Consider the following 16,068-nt stretch of genomic DNA (forward strand, 5'->3'; position numbering starts at 1 on the left):
ATCAGGCCGTGGTGAATTACACACACACACACACACACACACACACACACACACACACACATGGACATACAATAAACACATTCCTTATCCTCAATAAACCGTTTATTATTATTATTAACACACACACACACACACACACACACACACACACACACACACTCAATTATTCTCTCCTTACACAAACTCTGACCCCCAGCTCGAGTTCCGGGGGACGGGCCTCAGCACAGTGACACGTGCTTGGGTCAGCACAGTGGACAGAGATTTACGGGGCAAGGAGAGCTGTCGGGACATGGGCTGCGCCATGCCTCGTTCTGTCTTAGAGGGAGCGTGTAGGGTGAAGTAGTGACGCCATGCTGAGATGCTATACTTAACAAGTAATGAGGATACAGAAACAAACCAGAATTATTTATATAATTTTTATTTAACCACACAAAAAACACGTCTTAGTAATAACATACAAACACACGCAATTTAGATGGATACAACTCGTTTCTTTTTCAACAGAGATGGAGGTAAGATCTTGGGTGTAAACGACGGATTGAAGGCAGATTTTTCTTTCTTTGACGGCTGCTTGTCATCCTTTGTCTCCTCCGCAGGGGATGGAGACGTCAAATCCACGGTGATTTCGGCAGAGGGTACCTTGGAGTCGTTCTTTGGAGGGAAATCTGTGAAGATGAGTTTCCTGTATGGAGTATCCTCACAACTTTCAGTTGCCATGCTCAGCATTTCTGCGTCGGCGTTTTCCCACTTCGCGGTTTCACCTGGAGATATGTGAGAACAGTAATAATTACCCGAATGTCTTAAAGAAATGGATGGGTTATAATTCCATATAGATACATAGTTACCGATTACATTCTTTGGAGGGAGTACTTTGGACTCTGTGAAGATGAGTTTCTCGTGCTTAACATCCTCGCGTCCTTCGGTTACCCCCCTCGGTGCGACTGCATCGGTGCTTTCTCGCCTCATGCCTTCATCTGGTGAGTTGTGAGAACATTAATAATTAACGTTGATTACCAGACCATCTGAAAAAAACAAGACCGTAAATACAGAATGAGGAAACGGTATTGATGATTTAACAAACCATGCAGATAGCAACTGATGTCACTTACCGAACTTGGTTGACGAGAACCGTTTAGCCATCACGTTGCGTATACACTTCGACTTGCCGGTAAAGTGTGGTTGTGGCGGGCAGGTGTCTGGGTTTATATGCTGCAGTATGGAAACCAATTGGCAACCCATACACGCAAGTGTTGCGATAGCAGCTGTTCCTCTAGCATACCTCCAGGTGTTCTCCCGCGTCTACCCCTCTCTTTAGCATGTCACCATGCTTTACATAATAACGTTGCAAATCTCTCGTCGACAATGCTTTGCGTTACTAAGCAAGCAGAACGTTGTTTCGCATTGTGGTAATGGAAAGAGTTTGTATCCCAATCGCGTGATAAGTTTATCATTATAAAAATGTTGTCCCTTCTTAAACGTTGCATGGAGGGACTGCATGACACGTTTAAGGGGATGATGACTGAGGAGATAGCAAAATTACATCGTGTAAATGCCACACACAAGGGATTGCACACCCTGTAATCTATATGTTAATCTATACACGGTCATATACGGACGCGCTTGTATAAAGTGAAACAATGGAAGTGAATACAATATCGGATCTAAGTTATAACTGTCAAAGTAACCGAGTGTTTGAGATTCATAATGAATGTATATAGCGATCCAGTGACCCATGGTTTCTCCCCTCTTCAGAGTATTCAGAATAAAGACAGCGGGTTTTAGCTGTTGCTTTGCCTGATCAAGTAGCATGCCGACATGACTTTCGGGATAACAGCCTAAAAAAATAATCTTATCCCTCAGTACTCCTGCTAAGCCTCGTTCGATTTCCAGTGCGTTCATTTTATTTTACGCGCGAACCTGACACGTTACTTGACGATGCGCGTCAATTTCAATTATGCCTGTCGTGTCTGCGAAGAATATAATGACAATATTCCTGTTGTGTCCTTTATTAAAAGTTAAGGAGATACGCATGTTTCCATTTTTATCGAGGGGAATCCCATTTTCCACGTCTTCTGTGACGAAATTAAAAGCGCATAAGGTTCGACCCGCTGTTGTCATCGGAAAATATTGCCGGTGAAGATGATGATGACACGAGTGGTGTCGCAGCCCTCGGGGCACCACATACCCCCCCCGTTAAAATCACGCCACGTCCTCGTGGCACAAAGCGTTCCGCCCGGCGGACGACCATGGAGGGCCAAGACGGGGATGGCGGGACCGTGGGGGAGGAGTCCCGCGAGAGACGGGACCTGAAGAGACAGAAGAAGGCCACCCCACCGGCGATGAAGACGACGCCGAGGAGGAGCAGCCACCCCCACCAAGGGAGGAAGGGGTCGAAGGCGGGGACCGGAGAGACGGATTCCTGGAGCGCGTGAAGTGCTGGAGGGAGGTCCAGCGGGGGGGCCAGAGACGACCCGGGCGACGGCGGCGGGGAGGGGAAGGGTCCAAGGGGAGTCTTGGCCAGGAGCGATGAGACCACGTCACGTCCGATGTGGAAGGGGGCGCGATGAACCGTCAGCGGGGCGTCACCGTCCATAGTAGCAGAGGCAGGGAGGCTGAAGGCGTCGGAGTGGGCACTACAGCCCATACCGAGGCTGAGGAGACCCGTCCCGTTGATGGTCTGCCTGTATTTGGAGACCGGGCTGTCCGGGCAGACCATGGTGACCATCTGGGGAGTATCGGTAGCGAAGACCCAGCCCGCAGGAGACGGGATGAAGACCGGGGGGAAGACTCTGAGGAGAGACTTAGAACACAGCGAGAGGGCGTCTGGGCGATCGAGAAAGAGAGCGATCTCGCAGCGCTGGACAGAAGTCGAGTAGACAGGGGCGACAGGGGGACATACATAGAGCAGGTGGTGTTTAGTACAGCGGTCCAAGGAGTCCAAGAGCATATAGTGAGTGCGGCCTTCAGAAACCGCAAGGTAAGTGGAAAGCGTGTCGGTGTGCAGAAAATATGGCGTGCCATCAAGATGAAAAGGCAACGCGTCCATTTTAAACACATCGAACACGTCAGAGGGATCCCCTTTCATGGGGATTTGTAAGTAGAAGTGAAGGGTTCCTGAGGAAAGCGTACCTTTATAAATAACCCTAGAGACATCTCTATACAATGCTAAATATTCATGTGCTGCAGGGAAAAGTAAGCCTGGGTAATGGAGTGACGCATTGCTGAGCACACGAAATAGTACATCATTTGGAAGGAGGAGAGGGGAAACCTGCGTTTGGGACAGCTGCTGAAGGCCAAGCTTGAGATTCAGAGTATCATGATTTAGGTCACTAAGTGCCAACTGAATGAGAAGGATAGTCTCCAAAATACGCATTTCCCCTTCAATTTGCAAGGTTTTAGTGAGAACTGACGGATAATAGCTGAGGCCAAAGCCGAGGCGGACTCTAGACGGAGATGGCAGAATGAATATGACGGAGGTCCCGAACTGTGGCGTTGAGGACTTCCTGATGGAGGTTAAGTTGACGTCTCTCTTCTGTGGACAGAGTGTAGAGCTGGGAGAGCTGCACGTGTATCACATCTATTTGGGCCTGAGTGGCCGTACCGAAAAGGAGGTTTGCTACCGAGCCAAGGAAATCCACGGCTCCTCGCTTCTGGCGAGTCCGAAACGGGCTTCCATCTCTACCACTCATAGCCGACAGAAAGCTGTTAAGATCTTTGAATAACTTCTCAAACTCAATGTGAAAAGAGTCTAGAGTGCGCCTGAGCAGACCAACAGTGGGGAACGATTGATTCATATGTTCAATCGACCATGAAACTTCCGCTGTTAGATTTGCCACGTTGATGAGAGGACGTTGGATGTCGTCCGTCTTGATGACGACGGGGACAACATAGTACCGTCCTGTCAACAGCATCTTAAAGACTGGGGAGAAGACGAGGCCGGGACGAATGGGTTGCTCCGGGGAGGGATCAAGGGAAGACAAGGAGAGGGCAACACCCAGGATCTGTAATTATAGGGGGCATCAGTTCGTTGGTCGTTGGCGATACTCAAGAGGGTGTTCCATGACATTGGGGAGAGAAGGGGGTACCGTATTGGAGCGTAATGAGCGACTGACACAGGGCTCTGAAGGAGCTGAGGGAACCAATGAGGGGACCTCTGAAGCATCTGAGGAGACAGGAGCCGGTGAGGAGAGCTCGGAAGGAGCTGGAAAGGACAATGGCAGCGGCTCCTCGGGGGAATAAGTCATGGGGAGTGGGTCCACTTCTACTACTTGATCAGGGAGAGGGTATGCACGCCTGACATTAGGAGAGTCATGGAAGCCAAGAGAGTCCTCGTGAACGACCTGAACATTATTTGTGTGAACTGTCTTGATCTTACCACCTCTAACATGACGCAGTCGTAAGACTACAGGGCTTATTTTTTCTAGCACCCTAAAAGGTCCATTGAACAAGGGCTGGAGCTTCTTTGGTTCGCCCTTTGTACATACATGCCTTAAGTAGACCCGATCTCCTACTACCACCTGTTTGGGTTTGGATTTCCTAAACATTCTTTCTGACTCCTGCCATCCTATATCTATATTGGTCTGACATAGTTTATAGGTCCGCTGCGCGACACTAGAAGTAAATGCTTTATAGCTGTCAACATCATAACAAGGTTGGAGTCTATTCTCAAGCACTTCAAAAGGAACATTTGGGTCCCGAGAGAAAAGCAAGAAAAATGGTGAATCTTTCAGAACACGATGGTAGGCAGTGTTGTAGGCGTGTGTTGCAACCGGAAGCATTTGGTCCCAGATACCGCGATTGTCCTCGCACAAAGTTCTCAAGATATTTATTAAGGTGCCATTAGGCCTTTCTATCACACCGTTTGCAGACGGGTGATAAGGAGTTGTCCTTAGATGATCAATCTGTAACAACTGAGTCAACTCTCGTAAGAGAGTGTTGACGAACTCCTTTCCTTGATCCGTGACTAGAATCGGCGGGATGCTGTGTACACAGACTACGTTCTTGTAGAACGCAGCTGCCACTTCCTTGGCTGCCTTCGTACGAAGTTGGGTTGCTACCAAGAAGCGTGACAGGACGTCTATCACTGTCAGTACATACCTATAGCCTTCGTCTGAAACAGACAAAGGTCCGACAATATCCATATGGACTCTGTCAAACGGTTGGCCAACCTCTGGATACCTCATAAGTGGAGCTGGCGGGATCCCTCTTCTTAAACCGACAACAGACAGGACAAGATCTGACATATTGCTCCACGTCCGCCTTCATTCCCGGCCAGTACGCAAACTTGCGACAGCGTGCCAACGTAACCTTAGTGCCTCCATGCCCTGCAGGTAGCATGGAATGCGCCAAAGCTAACGCGTTAGGAATGTAGCTTGGAACGATAACCAGTCTTTTCTGCTTGTTGTATTCATCGCAAACATCGCGGTAGAGAATGCCGTTCTCTACACACACTTCACTAAGAGGCAGTTTTTTGAAGTGCCTCTTAGCTGCATTTAACGTTACATTGCTCCTCTCTGCAACCTGTGTCTCCGCGCTCTCATGTACGTTACCACCGGTGGTTTGTTCAAAAGCATGCTTCAATTCTCTCAGTTCAGGATCGCGATCCTGGTGCTCCATGAGTCCAGCAAGACTCCAATGGAGAAACTTATCCTGTTTGTCATGTCCCTCCGGAGAGGCGACAGACATGTCCTGTCCACCCGTAAGGGTGACAGACATAATTCGAGCATCCAATTCGCCTTCTATCACGTCACTCTCCTGATTCCTAATCCTTGACAAAACATCTGCTACCCGGTGGCTGGAGCCTGGGAGATAATTCATACTAACGTCAACTTCTCCGAGACGTGTCTGCCAGCGTGCAAGCCGGCTGCTAGGCACTGTGCTTTTAACAGCCAAGTCAGTGGTCTATGGTCCGACAGGATGTGTATCCTATAACCCAAGATAAGGGGTCGGTTAGTACTGAGGCCATAGATGACTGCTAAAGCTTCTCTCTCTACCGCTGAGTAGTTACGTTCTGCTCCATTCAGGGTTCTACTAAAATATGCTATGGGACGTAAATTACCATTTTCATCCTTTTGTTGCAACACACCACCTATTGCCTTATCTGACGCATCTGTGGTGAGATTGAAGGGCTTCCGGAAATCCGGAAAGGCTAAAACAATGTCAGTCGTTAGACTGTTCTTTAGTGTGCTAAATGCATGCAATGCCTCTTCATTCCACTCCAGATGTGTCTTATCATTCTTGGTTACTTTCCTCCCTTTGAGTAAATTATTAAGTTGGGATGCTATCTTGGCAACGTCTTTAATGAATTTCCTATAAAAGTTAACCAATCCCAGGAAACCTTGAAGTTCTTTGACTGTTTTCGGAGGAGTGAGTTGTTGCACCGCCTGTACCTTTGAGGGCTGAGGCTTCAAGCCAGAAGCACTAACAATGTGACCCAGATAATCTACTTGCTCTTTGAAAAAGGAACACTTATCTAGTCTTAAGGACAGGTGAGCCTTCTGCAGTCTGTCCAAGACGGCATGGAGGTTCTTTAGGTGATGGTCCATGTCTTTCCTTGTACTATCAAATCATCAAGGTATACATGTACAATTCTTCCTGTCAGACCTATGAGAACTTGATTCATGATCCGTTGATAGGCTGCAGGTGCTGTTTTTAATCCAAAGGGGACTGTAGTGAATTCATAGAGGCCATAAGGTGTCGTGAAGGCTGTCAAGTGTTTAGATTCCTCTGCCAATGGGACTTGGTGGTAGCCCTGGCGCAAATCAAGGGAAGTGAATACTTTACTTTCCCCTAACTGTTGCAAAATGAGGTTAATGTTAGGGAGTGGATGTTTGTCATCAATCAATTCATCGTTCAGAGCGCGGAAGTCGAGACAAAGTCTGACTCCACCATCCTTTTAGCAACAGGGACTAGAGGTGCGCTGTAGGGTGACGCACTAGGGCGTATAATACCCTGGGCCTCAAGGTCCTTGAGCTGAATCTCTATTTCTTTATGATATTTTACTGGTATTGGGTATGGCTTTTTATATATAGGCTTGTCATTTTTTAGCCTTAAAGTGTGAACATAATAGGGGTAATAGTGAGTGGCTCGTTTTTAGAGCAAACACATCAGGATACTTGCAGGTTAAGCCCTTCAGACAGCAATTTTCCGTTGTGAGGGTAAAATAGCTCGTCTATCAGCTTATCGAGTACCATCTGTTTACTTGACTGGGTGACAGGCGGCTTTGTAGCTGTTTTTGTGACAGCCGCTACACATTCATTAGTCGATGATTGATAGTATTCTGAGTGACAAGAATAAATGTGTCCCATCACTTCACCTGTTGGCATCTCAATAGTTTCTTCAGTTGGGTTAGCATAGGGAATGATGAATTTACCTTTGGTTTGTTTGACGTTAGGAGTTAAGGTTACTAACCCGGGAAATAAAAATGAAGAAGGGATATCATTGGACCTTGGGAGAAATAAGGCTTGCTGGGCTCTGCCAATCTCTGCCTCCAGAGTGACATACCCTGCCGTGCCTGGGAGCAAGGACGCCACGTTAATAGCGTATGCTTTCACTGGTACTTCCTCCATCTCGTCTAAAGTAGGTTTATGATCTTCTGGGTACGGGCTCATATCGTCCGCAGCCAGGAATGTACTTCCACTGGGTAGGCCCCACCATTACACTAAACTGCCCAGGTGTGTCCAGCGGTGCAGCTACCACATTTGTCTCCACATAAATTCTAGGCCCAACAAAACTGCTGTTGGTAACACTATACCTTGTGATATTACTACAAATTTTTCTATAATTTCTCCGTGCCCAAAGTCTACTACTACTTCGGCTAGTCCTTTATTAGGGATTGAGTCCGATCTACCCCTTGTATGGAGAGAGGTTCTGTAACTATCATCTTCCCGCCTACCTTCCTAAATAAATCTTCTTCTATTAGGGACGCTCCTGCTCCTGTGTCTAGCATTGCGTAAACCATCTCCTTTGGTGCATTAGCGCCTACGCACAATCTCAACGTGAGGGCGTTGGTAGGGCCGTGGACTGCCGCAGCTACTCTGGGGTCGTTTTTTTTTGTTCATTCTCGTGTTCAGATTTGAACAAGGAGCTAGCGGGTGAGGGACCGGCCGTGTACTCCGGGCGCCAGGCAGCGCAGGCGAGACAGGCTGACGCCTGTTTCGAGTGGGCTGGTACTGAGGGTACCGAGCCCGTTGGTGGGTGGTAGGCACCCCTATACTGCCTTCCATATGTGCAATCGCGAGCCATGTGTCCTACATACCCACAAGCATAACATGTGGGTGGCGTGGGCGCGTTCCCATATGGGCGTGTAGGTGGCGCGGCGTGCCGTCCTCCCCTTTGGGGTATCGGGTAACGTGACTGGCCTGGAGGGCGTGGAGGACGGGCTTGTGAGACATGTTTGGGTCCGGATGCCTGGGTGGAACAGACGTTCAGCACTTTTATTTCTTTGGCGATATCGGCATCGGATAGCTTCGACTCTGGATAAGCTTTAATATACTCATACCCTTTCTTTAATACCTTCTGTGGGTCCCCCTTTTCTTCATCCGTTAGTATGAGTAAGAGTGCCGTATGGAAAGCCTCTCTGATCAGTAAAGAGGTTATCTCAGTTATGAAAATGTCATTGTCAGGCTTGAGAGCGATCAACTCGTCTCTCAATGTCTCCAGGCAGATGAGGAAGGTGCGGATGTTTTCTCCTGTCCGCCGTTTTGCCTCTCCCAATTCTTTCTGGAGGACCGAAAAGGTCCTTACTGTGGGAAACACACGTAGGAAGTCTTCCTTTACTTTTTCCCAATCCTGTCCACATCTAGTGATACAACCGAGGAGATGATCGCGCGCTGCTCCCAGGGCATATTGTTTGGCTAACTCAATCTTTCCGGTAGTGTCCCAATTTGCCTGTGTCCGGCTATCAATATCCTCTATCCATTTCTTTGCTAGCTTATGGCATGGGAGGTTTGGTGCTTTGCTACTTTTTTCTTCTCCACCACAAAAATATAAGAGTCCCTGCACTCTACTAAAATCATTCAAGGTATGACGGCTAAGTAGCGTGACAAGATCATCATGGGCAAGGGTGATCGATTTTCCATCTCCTTTTTTGGGGGGAGGGTTCTTGCCTTCGTCTGGCATTTTTAACTCTAAAGTCTTATTCCCGTAATTCCAAGAATAACTGTCTTCTCCCTCGCTTTCGGATGTGGACATACACCAGTACAATACCAATATAAACCAATATAAATTGCAAGTTTCACCACAAGTTTCACCACATGTTTCACCACAAGTTTCACCACATGTTTCACCACATGTTTCACCACATGTTTCACCACCTGTTTCACCACCCCACACCTGACACCAATGTTGTAACCCGTAATCCGGGTCACACAGGGGAGACGACACACTGTTTGTACTAGTGACACTTGACTTAAAATTCTGGTACTTTAGGAGTATTTAAAGGAGTTCGTAAATGGGGTGATGAAACGGTGTCGCCTTTCTTATATGTATTTTATTCTACCTTAATACTACTTAATATTACAGAGGGTAAAAATATTGTTTAAACCAGCGACTGGCTTACTAGACTCAATGAGTCTTCAGGTTTTCTTTCACTATTGGTTACTGACGTTAACACTGGTATAATATTGAGTAAAAACTCACACAATAAAGTATCATAGAAATATAATCCTAAGTAAAACTAAGATAATAGAACACAATAGATATGTTAGATACGCTTTCCTCTATGGTAATTCTTCACTCCATACTCACAGTAGCAACGATGAATGTTCTACCCATGTTGTCTAGGGAAGGACAACTGAGTGTCCAGCAACGAACAGAGTGCTGGTTAATCTGAGGTCAAGCCTGGAGAAAATGCTTCTTATATAGGCAGACATCGCGAGGGTAATACGTCAGGCGTGTGAGTCATACATCAAACTCACACCGAGCTCATACAATAATCTACCTAACCGACATGCTTAATTCACGCGGTGACGCAGCTTTGTTTTCATAACATTTTGTTCCGCGGCTGATCGTGTTTTGGCCGCGGTGATTGTGTTTTGGCTTAGAGAGATAAGCGGGTGCGTTAATGGGCAATTACAATTGTGTATAGGTTGGTAAATGAACAGTGGGGACAATCATGTGTTGGAGTCCGTGTTGTGTTTTAGCGGTCGATACCGCTGTTGTCATCGGAAAATATTGCCGGTGAAGATGATGATGACACGAGTGGTGTCGCAGCCCTCGGGGCACCACATCTGTGACTTAGATGCGGGGGTGCGGATGGAGTAGTAACGACAGCGGGAGCGGGAGCGGTAGAAACGGCGACGGGGGCGGTAGCGTTCGTATTGTACATGTATTTTTCAGCGATGGACACTGGAACAAGGCAATATTCTTTCATTTTGGCAATAAACCTGAAATCACAAACGTAACAAGTGGTAGTAGTCATCAAAATACTACCCCCTCTTTGTGAGAGTAAGATTGCTTTTTTTTTTTAAAGACGGGAGTCTTTTTTAAGGCCACTGCACGAATGCCTTTCCTAAATTTCTTCAATCTGTTTATTACGTTAGACTTATCCGTCAGTCGCTTTTTTAGAAAAATCGAGAAAATTTCAGATATGCATTCAATTTCCTTCTTTTTCAGTCCTTTTATCAGATCCTTTCTCAGTTTGGGGGATAAGTGACTGAGTAGAAAAATCAGGTCTTTATGCTGCAAGATAAGGGGTTCTTGCGTCATACCTTAGCAAAGCAGAAGCATCTATCCAACTGTCGAATTTACTAGGATAACCCCTCCAATGTACCCTGTATTGTTTCTTTCCTCGATGAGTCCTAGTCTTCAGAATATCAACTTGAAAAGTTTCCGGTAAGGAAGACTTAATGAGTTTATCCCGGTAAAATGCACCTTTTACTTCTTCGCCTTCCAAATCCTTTCAATAATACGTAGGAACTGTTTGGGAAATAACAATACGGGTGATTTTAAATAACTCCTCCGTATTGTTGACGGCGTAAGCCTTATTAAATTTGAACTGCGTTCGTGAGACCGTTTGTAGACGTACTATGTCTCCCACCGTCAAATTAGAACTGACGCGATTCTTTAGAGCGGGACGCTTTAAATACATGCGTTTAAACTGTGCCTTGATATGAGACAGGTCACGTATTTGATGTACCTGTTTCGGGGTTTGTTGCAAGCCTAAACCGGTATGGGGTGTGCGATTGTATGCATTCACCAGGGACGGGAGGATATGAATGTACGTTAGCGTATTGTGTAAAGTTAAGTACTTATAAATCTTATTTTTAATGGTACGGATAACCCGCTCGGCCAGAGATGCTTTCGTTTCACGTGAATAATTTGAGTATAACAACACGCGTTTCGATGTTGAATAGTCCTTCACTCGTCTGTTATATAATTCGGTTCCTAAATCTGTAAAGAGACGACTTATACCTTTAGATTCTTCTGTCTCTAAAATGGACTGTAACGCAGACAGTGTACTTTGTCCTGATTTACTAGTAAGAGGTGCCACTTGTAAATACCTGCTAAAGACATCCAAACAGAACATTATATACCTGATACCGGTATTGTGTTTTTGGAGGGCGGAAACGTCTCCTAGGTCACATGTCATGATGACTCGGGGTTTTGGGGCGAGAATTTTTCTACGGGGAAAGCGTTTTCTCGTCGGTTTATGGAGTGTGTATGTGCGACTTTGCTGAAGAAAATCTCTGACATCACGCAATGTTATGTTCTTCTTACGTTTCCTCGCCTCCCTATACAACTGACGTACTCCCCCTAAACCGGCGGGATTACTAACATCGTGATAAATATCCTTCAATATAGTAGTAGTATTCATAACAGGAAGACTTATTCACACGGTCCCTCGTTTACGATATTGGTGTTCAGCTGTATTTCTTCAGGTGTGTGTGGTGCCAAGTCACATAGAAGATAACCGTGGGTTTGTTTCAGAACAGTATTTTTATAAATTTCCACAAAAGGTTTTGCATGTTCTCGCCCAAAGATCTGTCTTCCTAAGCACTGCACCTGGTAGATATCTCTGTTTTTCATGAGAATATAGTGGGAAGTATTTAAGGCAATAGTTCTGGAGAACTTCCCTGGGAAGAATATATTTTGCGTAATCAAAATAACGGAAAGATTTTGATGTCTTCCCTTGATAAAACTGTTTAAAACCGTCAGAGAATTGGCTGAGGACATAAAATTATCGTCTAATATCAAAAGACTGTGTGCCTGGGGGTCGGTATATGGAGTGATTTCATCGGCGGGATCGATAATATCTTTGTGTAATTCGAGTTTCTCTTTAATACTGACGTTATTTTGCAGTGGATGTGTTGTAACACCGCATATTATTATTCTACTAAACACCTCATGATACTTCTCAACAATTTTAGTGCACAGATGCGTTTTTCCAGAATTTTTATATCCAGCAATAATGACTCGTGCTGGATGTCTAAATAAGTTCAGACTCTCTCCGCGGAACGTCTTATCCATGACTGTTATTGAGTTTTTTTTTTTTTTACAACCTTAACAAATTACAGTAATTTATTGTATATGACAATACATACATACATGCATACATACATACATACGTAATATTAAAATGGCATGGATTGTTGTGTAGAATCTGTCCCTTCTCTAACCGTCCAACGGTTAAATCGATAACACCTACCCCATCCCCCTCCCCCTGGTCATGTAGATGACACTTGTGTACATTCACAGCTGTTCCTCTTCCAACCGTTTCTCAATGATCACGTCATAGGTTCGTGTTTGGTTTGCTGCATTGGAATGACACCTCTTCTATTGCAAGTCTCTTAATATTAATTCATAGTATTAGTGCGTTGTCTCTTTGCATTATGGGGTTGAGTGTGAAGTGTTTCTGCAGTAAAATACAGATCCGATAATTTCTCTCTCTCACACCATAATGCTGTGTTTACCCGATCTATCACCTCATCCTCATCCTCATCCTCCTCATCCTCCTCTTCTTCCTCCTCCTCCTCCACCTCCTCTTCTTCTTCTTCTTCTTCTTCTTCTTCTTCTTCTTCTTGTCACTTGCTCATTATTGGGGTGGTAGTACGCTCGAGTGACGTTTTGACTGACGTAATAACGTTTATCAGCAAACCTTGACAGGGTTTTCTTTTTTATCCGTGTTGTAGATATTTGTCCTTTGATATTCCTAATGTTATAACACTCCACACGTCTGGCTGCCTCGCCATTCATAACGTCTTTGAAAGATTTATGTGTTAATTGTCTTTGGTGGCAACCGAGTATACCTTTACTTCGGGTTACAGAACTCTCGTCTTCCATAAACACGGGGTACATCTTAGGTTTCAGGATCACAACTTCCTTGATGAGTTGAGCTCCCGTCTCTGACTTTAAAAGTCCTAATTTTCTTTTCTTTCCCCGTTGAAACAGGGATGGTCATGAGGGAAGTTGCTAGTATCCAGGTACTCCGCAAACTTACCGTTTTTCAACTCGTCATTTAGATTCTTATGGATTTCTAAGCTGAATATGAAACTGTGTGTCTTCGTACGCCAATTTGGCGCGGTCACCGTAGTGTTTCTTGATCACGTTGTACCAAAATGAGTACATCTTCTTCGCCATCTCCAATATTTGAAAACCCACATAATTAGGCTGTCTTATCCGTATAGTCTTTTTCTTGTTCATGCAGATTACCCTTTCATCACCCAGGGGATAAACACCATTAAAGGATGGGTTAGATACGCATTTCAAAAAGGTGTTCTTTTTAGTGATATACGTCTGCTGTACTCCATACCTTACCTCTGAAAGCTAGGTACACCCGTAAACCGCATTAGACATCATTTTGAAAATGCGACTCCGAATTTTACACGTTTCCAGACTCCGCTGTGTATCATTTCTTTCTATAAAAGGCTTAAGGTAGCGTGACTGACGGTAACTATATATCCCGTGAATGCATTGAATTTCGAGACCCAGAGACATCAACAGCTGGAGTAAGTCTAGACTGATTAAATGATCTTTCAAACCGAGGTGAGATGCTACTAATTTTCTGTTTTTCTTGATAAGCTTGTGTCCCTCCGCCTCTAATAATCGCTGACTGTGAGGAGAGAGCACGTCTTCTGTAATATTCATGTGGGTGAGACATAGGGGAAACTCATCTGTGGCACGAGCTACATCGGCGGATACATTGAGAGTGTCGAGATGAAGCCAGTAGCCCGTGTCACCAGCTGTTGCATGATTCGCAATCCCAGTCTCTTAAAAGACATCCATCTCCCCAGGACTGAGTCTCCTGATATCCCCCACAGGTAAGGGCGAGCACATTACTGTTCCATACAAAGAATTAAAATCTAAATAAAATATATACGTCCCAGGTCGTCCATTTCCCGCGTGACTGCTTCTCATGAATGGTCGAACACTGGTTACAAACCCTCCTCGAATATTTATTTTGACGAGGTGATATATTTCAGGACTGTGGGGTGGGTCAAGGCTGACGTCCGTTGATTTTAAAAAGGCGTCGTAAACATACGATGACAGCGATACATAATGCACTACGTCTAGACCATATATTTCATGCATTGATGACCTGTATTTCATATAGACGTCAGCTAATAAACCAACGTCGATCTCGCAGTACAGTTTGACGTAATCACCTAAAGTGCGACAGGAGGTGGTGTTAAAGATGCGTTGGGCATGCTCATACTCCTCTGGTGATAAGTCTTTCTGTTTCAGGGAATCGCGACAAGCTTCACGAGGTGGCAATGGCAACTCTTTCAACCGTTCTAATTTGTTGATGTATTCATAACACAAAAACTGTTTTTTGTGTGCACACGCGGGCTCTCACGTCCTGGGGGAGATAACTAACCATCTCATGCGCGTAACGGGTGCTGTAACCGGCTGCTACGTGACTCTCTGCCAACTTCTTCAAACTATCACCCATAACACTTAATGTGTCTTGGAACTGTAGGTCACCAATTCTCACTCTAAACAACTGTGTACTCGATTTATATATAATACTAACGTCACTCTCCGGTTCATTGAACTCTTTCAAGATGACAGAGACATCAAAACTCATATTGTGAGCCAAGGTGATAAGATAACGTCTCATATCTCTACACTGCAAGTTACAGCGCGAACAATATGCCGCTAAGTAATTATGGCGAGGGAGATTGTGATCATGATGTCTGTGGGGTGGGTGATTCACATTAAAAGACTGGAAACAAAGTTCGCATTGATTCTGTCTCTGAAAACGGGCTTCGTCCACGTCGATCATATGTATGGGGTACGTTACCGCCGCGACTTTGATACGACGCCAGACATCCGAGAGGTTAGTTATGAAATGATTAACAGCATCGATTCCTATATAGCTGTCCTTTTTTACTACATTGCCTTGTCTGTCAACAATGAGATAGGCATAACCTAAGACTTTTTGTTCTGCTATAACACTGCCCTTCTCACGCGGTGTTGAATATGTTTCAAAATCAAAGAAACACGTATGGGAAGGAGAGTATGAATATGCAAAATTTCGGAAAGTTATCTTTTCATGATTATCAGGGAAAAGCAGTGTTTGGGTAAAGTCACACTGACAATGGTGATCGCTCAAGTTCACTGTATGTGGGAGACTGCTGAAACATATGGTGCAAAATTGCTGATCTAATTTCATGGGTCGTCTAGTCAGTTTCTTATAATAGCTTTCCACATCTTTGATAAGTGTCATGTGTCTTCCGCCGAGTAAAAGGAGAGGGATAACTGTTGAAAACCTCCCATTCCCTTTCCTAGAGCGCGAAAGATGATACCTATCATCGCTTTTATGCAGAGTGTACACGTACAGAGAGACGCGATTCAAGTGTTCTAACTTAGATAAGCTTTCCCAACTCACGGGAGACGCTACACCATCACTCTTGACCCACTTTCTATATCCTGTAGGTCTCTCTACGGATTGTCGGATGTTCGTCCACAATTTCCCCTGTTTATGCATTTTGTAAGCAGCGATACACTGGATTACACATGAGGATTGTATGCCGTTAGGATTGAAAATTTCATGTTTTCCTCGTAGGCTACTAGGATATGGGATATAACTTCCTATACCGCTGTTTGCTGCATACGTACAAAAATTAA

General features: G+C 45.1%; 1 long non-coding RNA gene across 1 annotated transcript; it reads right to left on the reverse strand.

The window, feature by feature from the left end:
* Positions 1 to 491: 491 nt before the first annotated feature.
* On the reverse strand, positions 492 to 1,167 carry LOC127002832 (uncharacterized). Its single transcript, XR_007756565.1, has 3 exons — positions 1,110 to 1,167; positions 871 to 974; positions 492 to 761 (listed from the first exon to the last, which is right to left on the reverse strand). It is a non-coding gene; the product is annotated as an uncharacterized LOC127002832 (long non-coding RNA).
* Positions 1,168 to 16,068: the final 14,901 nt, after the last annotated feature.

Source organism: Eriocheir sinensis, chromosome 24 (genome assembly GCF_024679095.1).
Source record: "Eriocheir sinensis breed Jianghai 21 chromosome 24, ASM2467909v1, whole genome shotgun sequence".
NCBI lineage: Eukaryota > Metazoa > Arthropoda > Malacostraca > Decapoda > Varunidae > Eriocheir > Eriocheir sinensis.